This window comes from Pistacia vera, unplaced genomic scaffold, assembly GCF_008641045.1.
Source record: "Pistacia vera cultivar Batoury unplaced genomic scaffold, PisVer_v2 Contig52, whole genome shotgun sequence".
Taxonomy (NCBI): Eukaryota; Viridiplantae; Streptophyta; class Magnoliopsida; order Sapindales; family Anacardiaceae; genus Pistacia; species Pistacia vera.
The window spans coordinates 1,595,837-1,610,600 of NW_022196357.1; the positions used below are offsets into that span (position 1 = coordinate 1,595,837).

General features: G+C 32.0%; 1 pseudogene; it reads left to right on the top strand.

Annotated features, from left to right (window-relative positions):
- The first annotated feature begins 9,315 nt into the window (after window positions 1–9,315).
- Window positions 9,316–12,928, top strand: LOC116106541 (annotated as a pseudogene).
- The last annotated feature ends 1,836 nt before the right edge of the window (window positions 12,929–14,764 follow it).

Consider the following 14,764-nt stretch of genomic DNA (forward strand, 5'->3'; position numbering starts at 1 on the left):
AAGAGAAAATTTAACAGTTTATAAAGTTAAGAGTCGTAGATTTATTATACAATATTATAAAATAATTTCAACAAAGGAAATCTTATCACATTTTTGTAATTTATTGTTAATTTGACAATATAGAATAGAATAGTGATTGTTGGAGTTGAAAAGTCGTAATATTCTTGTAGATAAGAAAAAGTTTGGGATTTCAGAATATTTGTTCTTTTGACTCTAAGTTACTTATAATCAAAGTTCAAGTCGCCATCTAAAATAGATTGATTCTTTTTTTTCTTTTTTTTTTTTTTGTAATTTAGTTAAATTTCTCTTAATGAATTTATTACCATTAGTCAACCGGTTTAATTAATCAATAATAATAGATTATAATAGTTATTTTTAATATAAAATAATATTTTTACTCAAAATTCAATTATTTGTCCATATAAATCATTTACTTTCTTCAACCTAACGTTTATGTAATGGCTTAATAAAAAAAATAAAAAAGTATAACAAACATTATGAACTAATTATCTTTACGTGGTCGAGTGGTTCAATATGGATTTTTAGATGTATTACTCAAAAAGTTCTAAGTTCGAGTCCCTTCTCAGATATGAATAGGGATAGCCACTAAAACTTTTATCCAATCAGTAGTTTTAAGGTCTTTAAAGATTAGTCAAAGTGCGAGTAAGCTGACCTGAATACCTCCTGTCAAAAAAAAAAAAAAGCTAAAAAGTATGACAAATGTTATGAACTTGCCTATATTTGGAGTAAATATATAAAAATTCATTATTTTTTAATTTAAACAAAATTATATATGCTAATCATGTTTTTCATTGGTCAATCCCAAACTCCTCTAATATTAGAAAATTTAGATAAGTTCGATGATAGTGTTACATCTCGAGGAGGTTCAGATTTACACGAAATAGGTGTTTTCAAACTCCATTATTAACGAGGTGGAATGTAATAAAAAGGTTTGGTAAAAAATTCCAAGTCTTACTGAAAGAGAGACATAGAAAATGAGAAAAATGAGCATTATATTGTTTTCAAAATATCAAATTATAGAGAAAGGGAATCCAAATTTATTGAACCACTTGAATCCATGAAAGAGAAATTCAAATTTGTACTGTATTGTTGAGGTGGGGTTGGGTTAGATTTGAACTGTTTATATCTTGAATCGGATTGGTTAGGATTCAAACGAGGAACATATGCAAAGCACTATGCCAATAATCCACAATTCCAATTACTACTTCCACTAACCAAAAAGCCTAAAGAAAAGCTAGACACTGGCTTAATTTCTTTTCCCTTTTACCAACTTTTTATTTATTTATTAATTTTTTTTTATCGAGGTGTTCGAGTCAATTTATACACATCTCAACTAATTTTTCAGGACCTTAAAATTGATAATCAAGTAAATCTCCTAAGTGGTCATTCTTGTTGGTAATTCAAATAGATCAGATTTATGACCTCTTAAATAATACACTCAAAAGTCCCAGGTGACGATTGGATCACCAACCTCAACCCAGTACCTCTTTTACCAACTTTCTTGTAGAGAATTGTAGTGTTATTCATAATGCATGCTTTTACAAAGAGAATGCACATTTTTATTAAGATGACTTCTAATTTCAACACGTTATCGACAAAAAAATGCTTGCTATTTTTGACTTAATACAATATACAATATATAAACATCACAATCCAAAATCCTATCCAATCTAATTCAATTTAAATTAATATTAAAATCTAGTTCATTTCATTCCATCCAATAAGTAACTTGAAACACATGGTTAAATATCTAATTTCTTTCAACAAGGTTTAGGGTTTGAATTCCCCCACAAAACATATTTTGACGTTCGACAATTATACCATGAATAGTCGAATGATCGGTTAAGTTTACTATTTCCTTATACAAGTTACAAAATTTATTATTATCAATAATAGTTTTGAGTACAGTTATACGCATTCAAAAAATAGTTAAATTTTCAACTCGTAATCGCAATGGCCTAGAATAACAGAAATGTATCAACTCTAAGCCAAGTGGAGATAATATTTTTTTTTTTTTTTAATGCTCGAAAATTTAAGTTTTCATTTTTCAATCAAGTGTCACTACATGTGAAACAAAGAGTACAATTATAATATTTGAAAGCATATTATAATAACTTTTAGAAATGGTAGTGAAAGCTAACAACAAATTATGAAAAGAAGAGAATAATTTTATGGTATTGACTATTGACCTTGGCTATGAGATAGGTCTTATGATTGCTTTAAAAATAAAAAATAAAAAAAATAACCCATTATTATAATAGTGATTTGAGTAACTATCAATGTACTTTAATAATGTTTTCGTTAAAGTGGACTGGATTTATCCACTAATCTTGGGCAAATCCAATATTTATTTTATTTTTTCTTGAAAATGACATTCCTCCTCTTATAAGGTTATAATATATGTTAATAATTTGAATAATACTAACACATACAAAGATCTACATATAAAATAATGTATTAAAAAATGAATGAAAAAATGAAATAACAAATTTCATTATTTTTTTCCACTTCATTTTATATATAGATTTTTGTAAGATTTCTTTGTAAGTATAATATTATTGTAATAATTTAACAGGTCTTTCTTCATTAATATTTATTTAATATCAATAAGTTGCTCACATAGTTTGAAGAATGAAAAATTTTAAATTACAGTAGAACCTCTCTATAGTGATACTCTATATAGGAATAATCTCTATATAGTCATAAAAAATTATGGTCTCAACTTGGGCCAGTTATAAATAAGAATAAATTTTACATTGTAATAAGTTATAGTTGTTCTAGATCATGTCTTAAAGAACTTGCCTCTACATAGTAATAATTATATGTATATTATAAAAAAATATATGTTATGTTATATTAAATGTTTAAGATAAAGTAAAATATTTATCTAAAGTTGTTTGAGACAATGATTTAAGCTTTACAGTTTTTATGATATATTTTATCTTGGGGGTACGTAATAAGTCGTCAATATGAACACCTTCTTATTAAAGCCGAAATATTTCTAACTGTATGTTTGGAGCTTTTTTGCATGAAACTTTTGGTATTTTTGTACTATATTAATCCCGAGGATTATCAATTTCCTCTTCTTGTCTAATTACAGTAAGAATTTATTATTTAGTTAAAACTTACACAATTTATTACTCATTTGGATGATTAAAGAAAATATTAATATCCATTTGATTGGTGTTGTGAAGTTGTTGAATCTGATCACTCAATTTTGTAAACAACTCTTTGATAATTATTTTCATACTATCCTAATGCTATTAAAACAATGAATTAAAATTTTAATGCTACTAAAACATGAATTATAAAATAAGAAATCAAAACAATAATTTTTTAATTAAAACAATAATTCTTGTAGCTACACATTTGTTAATTTATAACATTTAGTTGGTTCAAATATTTTATCTATAGAGGTGTTCTTGGGCCTCCTTTTTTTATATCCTTTGCATAGGGCTCCCCACATAAAGAAGTTGCTTCTCAATAATAGCCGATCAAAGGGTGAAATTCTTCGGTGTAGAATATTTGAGATACGGCAAAGTGTCTATTTGAAAATACCTTTCCATAAACTAAGATACAATTTAAGAATCTAAGTTGTGCTTAATTAGTATCCAAAAGATGCTTTTTCTGATACTAATAGTAATGGTCTAAGCATTTTACATTGAATCAATTTTAAATAACTTGACCTTGTTGTAATAAACTCCAAAAGTGGCTACTTATAATACTATAAATTGCAAAGAAATCCCTTATAATCTGGACTAGATTATCCAATGATCTAAATCATATTCATGGGACAGAGGCAGAGCCCACCAAATACTCTACTAAATTTGTTTTCTTGAAGAGTAATGTTACGTCAGTAATATTTTCTCACAAACTTCTCTTACAATCCCTACGTGGTAACTGAATTGGCATTGTCACATCAAAATGATTTTAAAAGGAACGACAGTTCTTTATGAAAAAATCGTGGTTTTTTATGAAGGAATGGTTATTCCTCACAAAGAAATTATCGTTCTTTATGAAGGAACAGTCAAATGAATGACTTTTCCTTGAGGAACAACCAAATAAATGGTTTTTCCTTAACAACCGTTCATTCTGAAAGAACGACCGTTCGTTTCTAGTGATACCTTTGGTGCCTTGGGTGTAGTGGGACTAGGAGCTAACGTGACAGTGTTAATCTACTATTATGTTAGGGATGTAAGAAAAGGTTATGAGATTAGGATTTAATCTTAGCTTTTTTCTTTTTTGAATATGACATTCCCTCTTCTCTTCCACGTTATAAATTTGTTTTCAAAAGGACCACAATAAAGTATTGGGCCGATACCGGCCCAATATGGTCAATAATTTTGGCTCACAGATATTGGGCTTAAAATCCAATTTTTTTTTTTTTTTTTTTTTCGGTTTGTTTTGTTCTTTTTAATTTCAAAGGAAAATACAAAATGATATTTCGTAATCATGTCCATGAAATTGTCGACATGTCTCTATCAACAATTGAAAGCAAATCTTAACAAATATCAAATACTTCAATAATGTCGGCTAATGTTAATAGAGGGACCATTATATGAGAAGAAAAAAGCAGAAGAAATTACGTTTAAATTTTATTTTATTTAAGTAAAAAAGAAAAACAGAAGAATAAGACCACACTTATAAGTATTTTAGTCATGTATCTCCAATAATATAACTAATTGATTTGTTAACTACGTATTAGCATAACAGAGAGAAAAATTGCATGTATTATGATAGATGCTTGATTTTGACACTATGTGGAATGCTAAAGAGACTAAGAGATGACAAGCGATATGAGGATATTGAATTTAATAAAGGGTGAAAGACAATATTTAAAGTGGTTCGGATGCTCAAAAGCGAATCCTACGTCTACTGGTATTAGGGATGTTCAAAAGAACTGGTTAGAACCAGAACCGATGGGTACTCTGGGTTTGGTTCTGGTTCCTACCCAGAACCAATCGTCAATGAGTAGGTTCCGGTTCCAAATTTTTGAAACCGGAACCAGGAACCAGGAACCAGGAACCAGAAACCGAGACTAATATAAAATAAAATTAAATATTAGGGGGTTAATAAAAGCTTTTGTAGAAAAATAATGTGAATACATTTATATTTATATTTCATAACATTTAAAGTAAGTTGGTTTGACTTTTGAGAATCTACCTTTACAAAGTAATGGAGTTTGTAATTTTGAATTTATAATTTGTAATTTTATTTTTGTTAACAAGTGTCAGATGGGGGGGTATTTGTAAGTTTTAAAGGTTTTTTTCTATTTTAAAAACTTTTGGGGGGTCATTGTGATTTGACAGGATACCCAGAACCGGAACCGTTGTTATAGGTTCTAGTTCTGGGTATCTAGAAACCTGAACCGTCGGTTCCGGTTCTGATTCCAAATTTCAAGGAACCGTCTGTTTCGGTTCTGGTTCTGGTTCCTTCAAAAAGTGCAGGATACCCGGAACCGAACACCACTAACTGATATTGTATTAATGAGAGAATATGATCAGGTCACATTCTGCAAACTAATACACGCTTTAGAGAGAATACAAGAGAGAGAGTAAACTATTTCAAGATGAGATTGGCCAATCTTGCAAATGAGAGGAAGTCCTCTATTTATAGTGAGATAAACCAAAGTAATGATTACTAAATCTGAAAGTAGGTGGGGTATCTTACAAATCATTCTCTGCGTCCCATTATTCATCTTTCGGAGTGATTTTATCGTCTTATACAGAATTTAGACACGTAGACAATTCTAACCATTTGCTAACCTGATATTTTTTATCCACTGCACTGGCAGAGACATGTCGCTTGTTTCATCGCGTGACATGACTGTGCCTTAGCGATTACAGATCCTTTCCAAATTTTAACTATCTCATACTGACAAAGCTTTACGTCAGCCTAACTTTTTCAGACATAACATATTATTACAATAAATTTGAAATTGATAAATACTAATAAAAATTATAAAAAAAATGACTCCATTAACTTGCACGTTTTAGAATGCTTACACGTGAATTCAACGGTCAACCAACACGGCCGTTTGGAAATCTGTACAGATGTTAATATAATGTCTAATAGCTTTCGTTATGACAATTGACGCATGGCAACTTAATAGTCTTTTTATATGATATGATTTTGATTAAATAAATGCAGAGGTCAGCTTGGTCAATTAGATCATATGTCAAAAATCAAATCAACATGTTTGACAACAGCCCTCTACAACATGTGTCTAATTAACCATAATTCCTCGTGCATGTGGCACATATCATTACAGCTGTGATCTTAAATCAACATAATTCAATAATTATAATTAATTTTTAGCATAAATCAGAATTGACATTTAAATTGTAATTGCTTAAAAGATTAGGCAAGCAATCGTTTGCTTTGATGTCTTAACTTGCTTAGATTTGATTGGTTCAAAACTTTAATTAGAAGAAATATTTCTTTCTAATATTCGTACTATATAGCAAGGATGTTAAGTTTATTTAAGAGTCCACTTAAGAGTTTCATATTAGCATTTATCAGGATAAACTATCAGAGCGATTTTGAGGATAAATCACTGTAACGATTTTAAGAGATTTTTAGTAAAGGTTTTTAAAACACTTAATCTATGCTTGAGAGTTTATTTTCTAACGTTTCAAATAATTTTTTAAAATGATAAATTTATATATATGCTCATAAAAATACCACAACTTGAATCAGTACTTGAAAGTTTTGTTTTTTCAATTACAAGGTAAGAGTTCTTTATTTGTTTTATATTTATAACTTCAAGTGTGATAAAGTCTCCTTATCATTTTTTTGTCATTTTTTTGTAACATTCGGAATGATTAAAAAATTGTAGCTCTACTTCTATGAGAAAACATGTAGAAATGTGATTTTAATAATTTTTTTATGACTGCTTAAAATTATTTTATATTTAATATGGTTGGAGGCACGCATAATATGTTTAATTTTTTTGGATATAATTGGGATAGTTTTATAGTGGATATAATATTTATAAAATAAAATTTTAAAACCAACCAAAATACTCCAATTTAGGATGTTTTATAAATCCTTAAAAAATACACTACATTAGTTCTGAAGGGTTTCTACGCTAGTTAATATCAATCCATAAAAAACTGAAAAATAATAATTTTAAAACAACTCAAAACTAATTTAATTAAAAACCCTCGAAAACTAGTTGAAAAAAAAAAAGAAAAATCCCTCCAGATCCTAAAAATCCATTCTATCAAATTAAAAGATTCAAAGAAAGGTTCGTAATATTATTTGCTTTCAGACACGGCTCAAAGGGTGCGTTTGGCTTGTTATTTTTATTCATATTCCCAATCTTATTCTTCAAATGTTGTTTGACACATTATTCTCAAAATATTTGTCTATTTTTTAAATTACTTTTAGACTTCATAATATTATTAATTTCATTAAATACCTTGTAAGACATACATATTATGGTTAAATTTTATTGCAATATAATTGATATTATTTTATAATAGATAGGATATTTATGAAATAAAATTTTAAAACTAATCAAAACATTCTGATTTAAGATATTTTATAAACCCTTAAAAAACACATTATACTGCTTCAAAGGGTTTTTAAACTAGTTAAAACCATTACATATAAATTCTCACAAATAATAATTTTAAAACACTTCGCAACCAACCTCATTAAAAACCTTCCACAACTAGCAAACAAAAGACTTCCAGCAGATCCTAAAAAATCTTTTTATCAAATTAAAAGATTCATAATGTATGCGTTTGGTTTAATATTTTTATCCCTATTCTGGATCCTATTTTTCAAATCGCGTTTGGTACAATATTCTCAAAATATTACCCTATTTTTTTTAATTACATTTTAACCCCATAAGGTTATTAATTTCACTAAATACCCCCTGAAAAAAAAGTTTAAAATTAACAAAAACACCCCCATCAACCCAACTTGTCAGATTCCGGCAACCACCGTCGGTGATAGCCGGAATCTGTACAACGGCCAAACTTCCGACCAGAAATGGCCGGAAGTTCACCGCTGTGGCCTTTTCCGACCAGATCCACAACGGATCTGGCCGGAAAAGGCCAGATCTGGCCGTCAGCGACGGCCAAAGAAATGGCCGTCGTTGACGGTCAACGACGGCCAAATCTTGGCCGTCGTCGATCGAAAACGACGGCCACATCTTTGGCCGTCGCTGACGGCCAAAGATGGCCGTCGTTTGGCCTTTTCCGGCCGTCGACGGCCAAAACAAACCATAGATCTGGCCTTTTCCGGCCAGATCTACCATGGATCTAGCCGGAAAAGGCCATAACGATGTGTTACGGCACAGATCCGACAAGTCTGTGCCGTAACGAAATTTTCCGGTCAGATTCCGGCGGTGGTGGCCGGAATCTGACACTGCAGTGGTGGGGGTGTTTTTGTCATTTTACATGTTAGGGTCTTTAGTTAAATTAGTAAACCTAAGGGCTTTTTTATAAATTTTTAAAATTTACCTCGTAATACTCCCATATCCAATAACCCAATACTACCCTTAAAATCCTATCCAAAATACTAAACCAAACGCACCCAATATTATTTGCTTTCGGACACGACTCAAAAATATACTTTCTCGCGGCGGCCCGGCTGTTTCAATATCTCGTGATTTGATGTATAGAGCTAAGCATAAGAAGGAATATAAATTTAAGGTGAAAAAGTTAAAATATCACAATCCCCAAGCGAGAAAGAAAACAAAAAGGGTATTTTGGTGATTCGCGTAAAAAATGTGGAGTGTCGAGCGATACGAGGGATACGCACATGCCTCTGCTTAACGTGCTGCAATTATAGCCTCTCTGTTTTTGTGCTCTTCCCACTACGTGTCATTGCATTTCATTCTCTTTCTTTATTATTTATGTAAATTAGTTTTTTATTTTTATTTATTATTTAAATACAAATGCTTTTCATAAATGGTTTATTATTTTTAAATGTAAAAATTAAAATACTTTTTTAATGGGTTATTAAGTTTAATAAAGTTGAAATTATATTTGCAAAATCGTATAAATCTAATGTCAACCCAAACTCATTTCTAACATAAAATGGTTATTAACATATTATTAACCATAAAACTGAAAACCATAAAATAAATTCAATAAATATAACAATAATTTAACCGTAGTAATAATAATAATAATAATAAAATGGTTATCATGCACCTGGACACAATTTATTTGGCTATGCATTGAATATGTATACTGTATTTATAAGATTAAAATATGATTTATATTGTAAATTAAAGAAGAAAAAAGGGAAAAAAACAAAAGTGAAAAAGAAGAAGAAGGCGCCAAACCAATCAATGTCTTGTTGGGTTGGAGCAAAGAGTGTGTACCGTAGACGCAGAGGCTGAGTGCCCATAAATAAACACTTGAATCTTGTAGAGTAGCTTTGCGAATTGAATTTCTATATACTTTCCGAATATCCTTTGTCTCTCTTTCTTCCTCTTTTCTCTTTCTCTTCTTCATAAGATAAGGAAGGAGAAGAAGGGAAGAGAAATAGGGAAAAACCATAACAAATATCAGCTATTAGAAGAAGGGAAGTGACCCACAAGGAAAGAATAAGGAGAGGAGAAAAAATCAAGCTCTTTTTAGGTTGCTTTCCTTTTTTTTTTTTTTTCTTTTTTTCTTTTACATTACATATATATTGTGAAATCAAGGTTAAGGGAAGAAAGAAGAGAGAAGAGATGGGGAAGATTGAAGAGAGTAATGAGGATGTGAAATCGATTAACAAGTTTCCTTTAAGCATTTGGGAGGTGGCGGTGGCTTCAACAGTGGTGATGGGTTTCGTGGTGGGGCTGTTGCTGGTTTATCTGACTATGCCCGCATCTGATTACAGCTTCCTTAAGCTCCCTAGAAGCCTTGAGGATCTTCAAATCCTCAGGTATCGTATATCTTTTCTGGGTTTTAATTGAGGGTCTGGTCTGCTTGTTTCTGACAATTAAAAGGTGAATTTTTTGATGGTAAAGTTTTGTTTTTTGTTGGGTTTTTCTAAGGGAAATGTAATTTTTTTTGGGAATAAGTTTCATTTTAGGCAAATGGGTGTTTGGGTATTTTGTTTTGTGTGCGATTGTTTATCCATTGTTCAGTAGATTCTCTTTTGGGGTGTAAAACAAAAGCAGAGTTGTGTTTGATTTGGCTATTGAATTTTTCCGACAAAAGGGTTAATTTCAGGTGTTAATTAAAAGAAATTGCCTTTGTAGATCTATCATTTTTGAAAGCGGATGAAGCTTTTAATTGTAGAGTTAGGATTACTGGTTCAGGAAATTGTTGTATTTGAAGTAAATAATTTTATGAACATGGTTTTCCATATTGATCTGTGCTAGGAAATAAGGATCTTATTGTTTTAGAATGATTTTCCACTTGCATGTTGTTCTTAGAAAGAATTTAGTGATAGACTTACCGGAAATCCTTAAATGCCTTTGTTGGAAACCAATCTGGAGGGGTGGAGAAAACTAATTACAGATGCTTTGCTAAGGGAAATTAAGTTTTCTTCAGGTATTCCAAAGCTCGTTTTCTTCTTGTGAAGTTAACTGAGGGAGACCTGAAAATGGTCCAAGAATTACCAGGAGAGAACCAGTGGGATAAAAAATTAACAGGCATTGGGCCATTTGAAGAATGCTGATGATTTTTGCTATTTTTTTGGAAGTGTGATTAGTGTCTGTGGAGATTTGACTGAGTTTAATTGGACGTTATATTATTTTTATTTACCATTTATATTTTTACGTACCATTTAACGGGAGTGGCAGAGGTGCTGATCTAACAGAAACTTGCTTTTTTGAATTGTTGGGTTTCAAAATCCTTATTATTCTCAGAAGTCTTATTGTCAGCTGATACATACATCTGGTGTATTTTGAAATTTGCATATGCAGCTTCTCATTCATTTTTTAATCTTACGGGAGAGAGGGGAACTATTGTAGATACTCTGCTAGCTTAGCTGGTAAAGCTTCTTCTAGTCATACAAGAAGTCTTCATTCTAGCCTGTTTAACACTAGGTTGGGGAGTGTTTGGTTGAGGGTAAATTTCTTTTTATCTTTGCAAAAACTATTGTTGTTTCCTTTTGGTCTTGGTTTTGGAATGAACAATATGGCTAATCTCCTTTCAACCTGCTGTTCTTTGCTGTGTTTTACATTGTAATACTTTTTGTTTCCGATTATATGACGTACTTATTTCCTGCTATATACTGACCATATTTCGTGTGATTGTTTATTTTGCAGAGATCACCTTGAGAACTACACAAGTGACTATACTGTACAGGTCCTGGTGGGCTACTGTGTGGTCTACATTTTCATGCAAACTTTCATGATTCCGGGGACTGTTTTTATGTCACTGCTCGCTGGATCCCTTTTTGGTGTCATCAAGGGTGTAGCTCTGGTTGTGTTCACTGCTACTGCTGGTGCTTCTTCTTGCTATTTCTTGTCAAAATTGATTGGGCGACCTCTTGTCTTTACATTATGGCCTGACAAGCTGGTTTTCTTCCAAGATCAGGTGAATCTCAACTCAAAGTGGGCTTTGTTTATATCAACCTAAAAGGTGGAATAAATTTTTTTGTTTTTACTTCAGGTAGCTAGAAGAAGAGAGAGTTTGTTGAACTACATGCTTTTCCTGAGACTGACCCAACTTTGCCTAACACATTTATTAATGTTGCTTCGCCAATAGTTGATGTGCCATATCATATATTTTTCCTGGCTACTGTTATATGACTCATTCCCGCTGCTTATGTAACTGTCAAGGTATGTGAGTCGGGAAGTTATTGATTAATAGCTCTGAAGTCTGAACTTACGTGTTATCTATTGAGTAACTTGCAAAAGCTTTCTGGTCTCTAAACCTAACTATCCTAATTTGACTTTTATAATTGTTATATTGAACATAGGTGAGGAACATATTATTACTTTATATAGAGTGAAACAAGACATTATTATTAGAAAGTTGTCATAACATTCACATGTCAAAGAACTTGGATAAAGTGGGAGAAGTAAGACTGTCTTGGATCCTCTTGAAGAGTGATTTCTTGCTAAGAAATTTGTTGTTTTTCATCTAAATCATGTAGGAAGTTTATTCTCGTGGTGAGAAAGTAGATTGGAAAACTCAGAATTAATTTGGTAATTGTTTCTTTTTCTTTCTCTCTTTTTGATATTCATGGATGTCAAAAGGTTTTTTGATCTGCCTTGTTTGGGTTGCTCTACAAATGTCCTCAATATATCAGAATCGTGATCCACTGTATGATATGTTGGGATACTGGGGGAAGGTTAGCATGAAGCTACCTAAATTTTTTTTATATATTTTTGAATTGTATGAAGACTTTTATCACTTGTGACTGAGTCACCTGGTTCTGCGGTACAGGCTGGAATTGCTCTTGGAGAGTTGCAGTCTCTGGGGGATCTTTATGATTTAAAATCCATGGCAACGCTTTTCTTTATCGGCATTGTCTCCATTACCCCAACACTAGTAAGCAAGAGCAAATCATAGTATTCTGCTAGCTGGGCATGCTTGGTGTACATGGATGGGCCTTTCTCTCCACAGCAAATTGTGTTTCACTTTATTTCTGTACAGATTTAGCTTCAAATAAATCAAGATGCAGCCGTCTCTTCCGCTTGAATTTAAAATTCATCGCTAATGCTGCAGACACTGAAGATGATGACCTGGAGAAGGTATTAGGCCTTACATGAAATCTATGCGACGATTAGTGTTTGATCTTGTTAGTGTTGTTTGGTTAAGATGAGTAAAGGGTGTAGGAGGGAGGTTTGAGTATTTGTGTAATTTCAGTCGAAATGGTTGGAAACAGGATTCAACCTCTAAGCAGTTGTATATCAGTGTTACTAAATTTATTTTAGAAGACATTCTCTGTTACAGTGTTGTGTTTTCTGCACTTTGCTATGGTTTTAACTCCAAATTAGAAGTCATGGTGAAAACATATTCTTATTGCACTGACAGAAGAGCTGAGTCTGAGTTAATTGGCTTGATTGATTGGTGGGTAGAAGAGTTAAGACTGAAAAAATTAATCTCCAATTAACAAAAAATCAGCCTAATTTAACATACTGTTAACACTCAATTTTTATATTAGTGTAGTCAATTGTGGTGGAATATCCGTGGCTACTTTAAAGTTGGAGAATACCATTTGACTCCACTATGAAAAAGATATATTGCCAAAGGTGGTTGAAATTTGGTCTTATCTACTTTTTCACGTTCTCAGAGTTATGTATTGCTTTTCTTCCATTTTGAATGTTCCTGGACGTTGTGACTGTTCTTACCAAATTGATTGCCTTCTCACCGCCCCAACCCCTACATATAAATGATGTTTGGAATCTAAGTGTAGACTTTGGTGACCAAGACTTACAGCTACCAGCCCTTACTTCCATTTTGAGCCCTGCCCTGTTTCTTGCTTCTTGCATTTTGCTTGACATTAAGCATGTTTAATCAACTTTCTTCTATTAAGTTAAATGGATTCTCATTTCATTCTGTTCATGAAATTATGTTCTTTAAACATATGCAATTTCGGGGAAACGGCATGCATAAAGCATATTAATCAGTTTTTAGGGTGCAGCTCTATTTGAATTATCGAGTTTACAACCAACAAAATGACTTCAAAGGAATAAAAGATAAAAGATTTTCCATTTTCTTTTGCACTAATTAATTCACAAAATTAACAGCCGAGAAGATGAAAGATTTGTCAAATTAAAATTAATAGTTTCAAAAGACAATATGTATGAAATCACAAACTAATATAACAATAAAAAATAAACATAAACTAATATAACAATAAAAAATAAAAAATCTCGTTAAGTCGATATGAACATTAGAAATAGGAATAAAACAATAAGCAAAGAATTTTATGATAATAATTTTTTTTTGAAAACAATAGTTGATTGTGAAATTTACTTTGGGTAAATTACGGTGAAATTATTTAGGCTTCGTTTGGTTCAAAATTTGGGGGTTTTGGGAAAAGTTTTTTTAAAAAAGTTAAATTGGGCGGATATTACGATGTAGGATTTATAAATTAATAAAATGCCCCTTATATTTGTTTTTTTTACAAAATATCCCATATAATAAATATTAAAAATTAACAAAAACACCCCCAACCCACCCTCAAACACCCCCAGCTGGCCACCACCACCGGAGGTGGCCGGAGTCGCTTTATCGGCGCGTGACCGGCTGGATCTTGCCGGTTATGCGCCGATATGGTCTTTTCCGGCATGGATCTGACCGGCAAATGCCAAATCTACTGCTAGATCTGGCCGTCAACGGCCAAATCTAGCCGTATTTGCTCTCAACGACGGCCAACAAACGGTCGTCGTTGATGGTCAACGACGACCGTTTGTTGGCCGTCGTGACCGACTGTTACGGCCAAAGATCTGGCCGTCAACGGCCAGATCTTTGGCCTTAGATCTGGCCTTTTTCGGTGCACTACCGGCCAGATTCAGCCGGTAGTGCGCCATCCTATCAGATTCTGGTCATTTTCCGGCAGTGGTGACCGGAATCTGGTAAATGTGGATTGTTGGGGTATTTTTGTAATTTTCAAAAAAAAATTTAGGGGTATTTAATTGAATTAACAAATTTAGAGGGTTTAAAAAAATTGAATAATATTGAAAATAATATTCCAAAAAATGAGAGTTTTTGGGTATTTTACTGTTTAACTTTTTTGGAAATACTAAGAGTAGTATTCCCAATCTTGAACCAAACGAAGCCTCAATTTTTATAAAAGTTTAAACAAGAGCAGACCTCTGCCCACTTTTAGG